The following is an 8966-nucleotide window of genomic DNA, read 5'->3' as shown; positions in this document are numbered from 1 at the left end:
ACTGCCTGTCTCTGCACATGCCGCTCGGAGGTAGCCCACAGAGGCTGGGTCTAGGGCTTCTCCCCTGAGGTGAAGACTTGCTTGGTGCCCCACATCAACAGACTCCCATAGGTTTCCTACTCTGGCCATCTACTGGTCTATTCAGGGCCTTGGTTCCTCTTCCAGAGCCCTAGTTACAAGCAGGAAGGCTCAGGCAGTGACTAAACTGAGGACTGAGGTGACAGCAAAAGAGAGACTCCAACATTACCACCCATGTTCTGTCCCTGGTACAGAAGTTAAGCAGAAGCCTCAAAGAGGTAGTATGTAGTGACGTCCACATTTGGAGGATCCATTGTTTTACCATCTGTGACACCTGAACTAAACTGCTGGTCATCATAGGAGTGGGCAGCTGGCCCCACCAGCACCTCCATGCAAATCCCACTAGTGCAGGGCTGAGCAGAGCAGGTTGCTAAAGAAAAGGTCCAAAAATATAACTTCAAGAAGACAACAGAGGGAACATACAGGACTACGGAAGAAAGGGTGGACAAACTTCCTCTCAGCCATCTAGTAACGACTCCGTCCTATCACCAGACATCTCAAAACTCCTTACTCTAAGGAAGGAACTTCTGTTTTCAGAAACAGAATGCCTTGAATGTGGACATGAAGTGGGGGCCCCAGGCATCACCATGGAGCTCTTGACCAACCTTGCATCCACACAGATGCAATGTCTACTCAGAATCAGGTCGTTGCCTGCGGGTTTGCAGGAAGCAGTGTGACACACAGTAGTGTAGTGGGAAAAAGAAGGGTTTTGGCTATCTCCTAGCTGCTGGCAGGCAGTAACCAGCCAGTGTCCCAACAAATCATCAGTGTGTTTCAGTGTGGTGACTTGATCTAGTGTATGGAGTCTGGTGAGCGGGCTTTCTGAGACCCCCTGGTCATATGACTGAGTCATTACCAGGCCCCACTGGAGACCTCTCACTGGTGCATAAAGCCCCAGGCTTTGCTCCACCTCAGCCAAGGCACACTTCAGGATCAAAGACAATTAATGTCCTGAACCTTTACACCAAGCACACAACAGCCCAAGCCTCCAGTAGAACCCATGCACAGACCCATAGAATACTGTGGCACACCAGTTACACATACAGGCCTGAAGCCATACAGCCCCCAGGTCAGACAACAGGCCCTGAGCTGTACACTCCTATGGCCAGGCTCTTGCTCTGAGCTTCCTCCAGCCTACACGATCCAGACAGAAACTCAAGGAATAACCTGCCTTGCTTCTAAATCACAAGCCATGCCAGAAGCTGCAGTAGGCTCCAAATTAAGGAAGTAGTTTACAAACCTCTAGCACTCTGCTACTTATGGTCTCTGAGCTTTCAGTGAAATCTCAGTACCTCAGGCTGGAGTTGGGAAGATGAAGAGCAGGACAAGACTCTTTTCTCCACCTCCAACCCCGTGTCCCCCCCCCCCCATACTTCATTCAGGCAGAGGAGACCTCTGCATTGCTGGGTAGAATGCATGGCCTTCTCAACAACCATCCAGGACTTCAAGGACCTAACAATCCATCACGCTCTGCCAGGCCAGCTGCCATCAGCCACATCTGACCAGTCCCGTGACACTCCCACAGACAAGGTGGGCTCTCATTGACCTGTTCCAAGTTCCACTTGTTCCTGGGCCATCAGACCCAGTCCTCTTTCCACAGTACACTGCATCAACAAAGAGTGAGGAGGACCCTTCATCGTGTGTGTCCTTTTCGATGGCACTGGGATGCCAGGGACTCACATAACAAATATGAGTGAGAACTCCACGGAAGGAGGGGCCTCTGTCTCATTGTGAGGCAGACCCACATCCTGCTGTGGGTCTGATTTGTGGAAAAGATTGAAGAACGGAGCCGTGGTCTGGTGTACACGGAGGAAAGCAGACTGGGTGTCAGGCTCTGGAGAATGCGAAGTCAAGGCCCTGTGGGCAAGACAGACTAGCCTGAGATTTGGTGTCAGGAGACAGCAGGCCACGCTGCACTCATCCAGCAAGTATTTCAGGAGCTCCCAGGGACCTGTGCTAGTGGGAGGAAACTAAAAAGAACGTCAAGTGGTACTCTCTTGTTGATGGTTTGAGCATTAAAGGAGCACCAGGGAAGTGGAATGGAGGTAAATCCTGCAAGTGTTCCCAGAGATAAACAGATTAAAGATATTAAATGGAATTAAGGGGGTGGTGACCTCAGGACAAGACGCCACCCAGCTAAGCTTCCACCTTTTAAAAAGGATGTTCTCCAAGCAGCACGGCCATCCATCCTAAATTTACAAGTTTGTGGCTGTATAAGGGATAGTTACATCACGTTAGGCGTTATTATGACCTGGTTATTATTTTCATTGCACATAAGAAGAAACAATTGTGTGTCAAGTTGACAAGGGGTGGATTGTGATGGCTGTTCTTGGTTTTCAATTTGGCTATATCTAGAAGGAACTACAGCCTTAAAATGGAGGGCACACTTGATCCAGATCTTGAGACTGGAAGACACAGGCATTTGATCCAGATCTTGAGGCATAGCGTCCATGCCTATAAAGATCAATAATGAAAAATAATTAAAGAAAAGCTTAGGTCCAGGTGTAATGGTACATGCCTTTAACCCAAGAACATAGGAAACAGAGGCATGGAGATCTATGAGTTCAAGACTAGCCTGCTCTAGAGGGCAAGGTCCAGAACAGACAAGCTTAGGCAGTCAAAACAGAAAGCTGGTGAAGACGTAATTGAACAAGGGGGCCATGTTGCAGGCCCAGCAAGCCGCAGAACTTGAAAGCTTCAACCACATGTTTCAGGATTTAGAGTCAAGGACAAAAGATGGAATCTCCCTCCCCAACTAAGGAAAGGTGCTGAGGCCAGGCATGTGGCAGGGGTGTCCCTGCTTGGAGGCTCAGAAAGGCCATGGTGTAAAGCTGTGAAAGACTATTGTGTGAAGCTGTTAAGTTGGAAGCTGGATTGTCTTGGAGACCCCAAGTTGCTGGAGATGCCAGAGTCATGGGTTACCTGTCAAGGAAGCTAATGACTGGGAGTGGAACCTGCCCAAGAGAAAGAAATGTGTTGTAGTCAACAAAGCTGAAAGGAGTTGGAGATCTGAACAGCATTTTGACATCAGGCATAGAGATGCAGAGTTTGAAGTTTGCCCAGCTGGTTTGTGTTAATGTTATATAATTGTCTGTTTTTTCCATTTTCTCTCTTAACCCAGCTATCACATAAATAATGGAGACTCTATTATATTGTTTTAACAAGCTTCACAGCACAATAACTGAGCGGTTATTACTGTATTCTTAACCTTCTAAGCTAATTTGGTTTCCTCCCAGCACACATCTCAGAGACACTTGCACTGTGGAGCTTTCCTGTTCCAGTTCTTTCTCCTGATGTCTCTTCTATCACCCCCATGGCTGAATTCCCTCTTCCTCCTCTAACTCCTCCTCCACTGGCAGGCAGGAAGTCCAGCCCTATTCTCTTCCTGCTCAGCAATTGGCTATAAGCTGTTTTATTGGCATACCAGGGGACAACTGGGAAGCAGTATTTACACAACATTGAGACAGAAGAGTCTCAGAACAAGGATTGCAACTATATATGGGGGATACAGAAATCAGCATTTGAATTATAAAATAAGCTCATGCCTACATCTCCCCCTTTTAGTCTAATAAAAAGTTCTTTTTATTACAATAATGATATGTAATAATAACAATTATGAAAATTATTACATAAAATTTACATGTGTATATTTTGTACCCTTGGATAAAGTATTCTACTATCTATTAATTTTTATCATACTAAACAGTTTAAATTTGGGCTGGAGAGATAGCTCAGAAGTTACTGGCTATTCTTCCACAGGTCCTGAGTTCAATTCTCAACAACCACACGGTGGCTCACAACCATCTATAGTGAGACCTGGTGCCTTCTTCCAGAGTGCAAACACACATGTAGGCAGAATACTATATACATAATAAATAAATATTTTTTTTAAAAAACAAACAGTTTAAATTTAACTGTGAGATTATACCTATCTAGTCTTCAACCCCACCAGAGACTTAAGAAGGAATAAGTATTACCTAAATATGTAGGAAGTGCAGGCAAGCAGCTTCCAAAAGTATAGAAATGTCAGAGGTATTTTCCTGCCTGGACAGTCCTCCAAAATTCTTCTATAACATCAGAGCATCATCTTTAGCCTTTTGGCTCAGAATATTTGACAAGTTTTCTGTGAAACAGAAATTATAAAGGACTTGCCTACCTTGTCCTTGCACAGCTCAGCAGTTGACTTTTCTGCATCCAGTCTGTCCAGTTTCGGACAGTATTCAGTCTATAGTTGACGCAAGGGCATTTTCTCGCCCACTGAGAAGCCACATATGATGCCTTTGATGCTCTTTGAAGTAGAATGGGATGCTGCCAGGACCAGACCTGCCTCATTGTCAAAAAAAGCCTTAAGTTAATAAAATCCTTAAATTTCATAACCTGTAGATCTCTGGGGAGTTTTGAAAACTATCTATCTATCTTATCTGAAGTACTTGTTTTTAGCTTTTTTTTTTTTTAATCTGTCAACATAGGAAACATTTTTGTAAATAACTAAACTAGCATCTAACATGACTACGAGTTTGCTTGTCTGACGGCTAGTATGTATTTCTTAATGATCTTAAACAGTTGGTAATAGTAGCTTTCAAAAGGAATAGAATTTAACACTGTAGTTTTAAGAATTATTTAGGTACAGTATCTTAGCACGTTGTAGCGAAATATCTAAACCAATGTAAGATTTTTAGCTTATTTATATTCTTTGGTCTAAAAATAGATTCAATAATCTATTATTTTACTTACCAATTTTATAAGCAACCTTTTTAAAACAATAAATATCTATCATCCATAGGATGATCAAAAACCATCACCCTCTCTTGGAAATAGGGTGTAGTTTGGTTTTTTTGTTTGTTTTGTTTGTTTTTAATTTCTTCCTGCTGATTTGGGATGAAGTTTTTGTTGGTGGTATGGTGGTGTTTTGTTTTTTGGTTTTTTTGGTGGGGGGAGGGGGACAAGAAAATTGGGATACTGTCCAGTCTTTAGAAAGCTAGTTGTAGCCGGGCGTGGTGGCACACACCTTTAATCCCAGCACTTGGGAAGCAGAGACAGGCGGATCTCTGAGTTCAAGGCCAGCCTGGTCTACAAAGCGAGTCCGGGCCAGCCAGGGCAATTGATTACATAGAGAAACTCTGTCTCAAAAAACCAAAAAACCAACCAACCAAACAAACAAACAAACAAGAAAGGTAGTTGTTACTTTTGCTGTCAATCTGTGAATGCTGAGAAAGTTCAGAGCTTAACTAAGTCCTGACTGGAACAGTATATCAAGATGAACAGTCCAGCTAGCCATTTTGAAATTGTCCCAGATGCAGATTCCTGAGGAAACAGTTATTGAGGTAGTCTGTGAGGTTGGATCACCTGGATACTTGTCTTGTCTTTTTTAGTGTCTGGTCCTCTTGTTCTGCAAAATATTAATTTCCAAAGGTATTATACATTTGTCTATTAATATATGTATGGGCTGTGTACTGAGCATAGTTCAGTTAAAGATGACTCTGTTCAAGCAGGTAAGGAATTTGTTTACCCATGTACATTAGTTTGAACTGTATAACCAAACTTTAAAGTAAATGCTTACCTATATCATTTAAAAGAGTGACATGGTAAGTCCTGAGGAATTTGTAGCCCAAGATTTATTGGCCATCCATAGTTAAGCCCTGGCTGACATTTTCATGTCACAGTCAGTCTCAGAGCTATTCCCATGTGGAAGGATCAGAAAATTAAGTTACCTGTCTTGTTTTGGCCTCTTGATTTCTTTCCTTCTGTCTGGAGCCAAGATCTTCAGGAGGTCTCCCCCCAGCCCCCATCAAATCTGATTTCCATCAGTTTGTGTGGAATACACAGCCTCTTGTTTCCTGTTGAGACGAGAGCACATTCTCCCCCCTAACACATTTCCCATCTTTCATTTTGGGATCAGGACCTTTGTATGCTGTTCTAACTCAGCAGTCCTTTCTAAAACCCAGTGTATCTTAGCAGGGGTGCTACTTGCCTCATTTAATAATTCTGAAATCAGTAAATCACTATTTAACCTACTTAGGGAGATATTATATTTCCCTTCTGCTTCATGACCACCTTTTAAAGATTGTTAGACATATTCATAATTGTTTGACCTGCAGGACTGTAAGCGATATCTGTGCAGGTTTTATGTCACAATGTCTAAAAACTGTTGTATTCCAATGGATACACATGCTGAAGCACCATCAGCCCGTTTGCAAAGGCATCTCCAAGACAGTCACCGTCGCTAACAAATGCGTAACCTTAGAGTCATGCTGTCCAGAATTAAAGGCAAGAGTCCATTGGGATTCTGAATATGAACCTATGTCATGGTGCGTACGTTTCAGCTCTCAACATCTTCAAAACGGATCATATAAGCCATTGTATGAAGGAACACCAAAGAGAATCTCATTTCTAGTATAGCATATAGACCTTCATTTAGTAACTGAACCCTGACAACACACACACAATATCCAGTCTGACCACGTTGGCTATAGCTGAAGCCTTTCCATCCAGCATCTCAATGGGATGCCATTCTGCAATTTTCTCAAGCCTTCTTGGATTTCCTCATCTGGAACTACCTCTTTTGGTGGTGGTGTAAGTTCCATATTGGATTTCCCTGAAGGTTCCCTATTTTGATTCAAAGATTCCTCCAACCTCTGTTCTATGGCCTTTAATTTAGCATTTACTTTCTCCGTCTCTTCGTTCTCCAAATATGTCTTAGTCTGATCTCTCCCAAGGAAGATACACAAAACTGAAATAAAAAATTATTTGTATGCTGAGAAGCAAATAGAATCTAGAAGCACTGTGTCACTGTCTTTTCTTCCATTTTCAACACAGAAAATAGTCATCTTCTTTAATCTCAGCACCTCACTAAGGACTTTACTTTTTTAGACCCAGCTTCCCTTCTAGATGTCACCAGTTCAGATGCTTCAGGCTTCTCCGTCTCTGTCTTCTGCCTCCCTCATGGGATCCTGACCCCTCCCCTACGCTGTGAAGTTACTGGGTCCACCCGTCTCTGTCTTCTGCCTCCCTCATGGGATCCTGACCCCTCCCCTACTCTGTGAAGTTACTGGGTCCACAAGTGTTTGCTCCTCAGGCCTACAAGACCCCCTTCTCAAAGAGATTTAACTTCCTGCCTTGGCTAGGCAAGTCTGGCTTTGAGAAGCTTGCTTGTGTTAAAGAGCCATTTTTTTCCCTCAGCGCGGGTTTCCTAAAGAACTGTCTCTCTGGGTTTGTATCAGTTTTGTTTTTTTCCGGCAGCGAGCGGGAGGCCTTGCTGCTCTGCAAGGGGTCTAATCAGGAGGCAGTGAGCTCCTGCCTTAAGAAGTGCGGTTGGTCTCTTAATGAGCAGAACTAAGAAACTGCTCTGTAGTTTTACTTTCTATGTAAGTTCAGCCCCATGTTGGGTACTAAAATGTTAATGTTAATTTTATGTAACTGTGTCTGTTTTCCATTTTCTCTCTTAACTCGGCTATCACACAAATAACTGAGACGCTATTATATTGTTTTAACAAGCTTCACAGCACAATAACTGAGCGGTTATTACTGTATTCTTAACCTTCTAAGCTAATTTGGTTTCTTCCCAGCTTACATCTGAGATACTTGCACTGTGGAGCTTTCCTGTTGCAGCTCCTTCTCCTGACGTCTCTTCGATCGCCTGCCCCCGAAGCTGAATTCCCTCTTCCTCCTCTAACTCCTCCTCCACTGGCAGGCAGGAAGTCCAGCCCTATTCTCTTCCTGCTCAGCGATTGGCTATAAGCTGTTTTATTGGCATACCAGAGGACAATTGGGAAACAGTGTTTACACAACATTGAAACTGGAGAGTCTCAGATTGCAGCCAGATATGGGGAGAATACAGAAATCAGCATTTGAATTATACAATAACCTTATGCCTACAAGGTTTTTGTTTTTGTTTTTGTATTTTTGTTTTTTTGGTTTTTTTTTTGAGACAGGGTTTCTTTGTGTAGCCTTGGCTGTCCTGGACTCCCTTTGTAGACCAGTTTGGCCTCGAATTCACAGTGCTCTGCCTGCCTCTGCCTTCCAAGTGCTGGGATTAAAGGCGTGCGCCACCACGCCCGGCTTTGCCTACAAGTTTTTGGTCTTGCTTTGGTCCAGTATTTCCTCACTGTACTCCCAATATTTTGGAAGGACAATGTATATCCTGTGCCATGATATGTTGGAAGTGTGCGATCTGTTTTTGATTTTGATATTATAGGGGATAACAATTAAGAGATTGCATGAATGAATCTCAGAGAAGATGGTGAACTTTAGACTTTTAAACATTGTTGAGATTGTGATAGACTATGGGGACTTTTAAAGTTGGACTAAATGCATTTTTGCGTTATGTTATGTCTACAAGCCTATGGGGGCCAGGAGTGAAATGCGGTGCTTTCAGTAGGTCTGGCCGCCATTGGTTTGTGTGTTTGATTGATTGGCCATAGGGAGTGGCCTTGTTGGAGGAGGTGTGGCCTTGTTGGAGGAGGTGTGGCCTTGTGGCCTTTGAGGTCTTTTTTTTTTTCTTCTTCTTCTTTTTTTTTTTCTTTGAAGTCTTAAACATTGATGTGAAACACAGGCAGTCTCCATCTTGGTGCCTGTGGATCCAGATGTAAAACTCTCAGCTCCTTCTCCAGCACCATGTCTGCCTGAATGCCGCCATGTTCCCCACCATGATGATAATGAACTAAACCTATGAAGCTGTAAGCCAGCCCCAACTAAATGTTTTCCTTTATAAGAGTTGCCTTAGTCATGGTGTCTTCTCTTCACAGCAATAAAACCTGGACTATGACAAACCCTTAGAGAAGATGAGGCCTTGCAAGTACCTGAAGGGTGGAGAACAAAGTGAGATTTGGGCTGCACACGTGAGAAATCCTCCACAGCAGATTCCAGGACTGAGGAGGGGAACCCAGCCT

This window comes from Acomys russatus, chromosome 4, assembly GCF_903995435.1.
Source record: "Acomys russatus chromosome 4, mAcoRus1.1, whole genome shotgun sequence".
In the NCBI taxonomy this organism is placed as follows: Eukaryota; Metazoa; Chordata; class Mammalia; order Rodentia; family Muridae; genus Acomys; species Acomys russatus.
The sequence above is the reverse complement of the archived record's forward strand: the minus strand, read 5'-3'. Positions refer to the sequence as shown.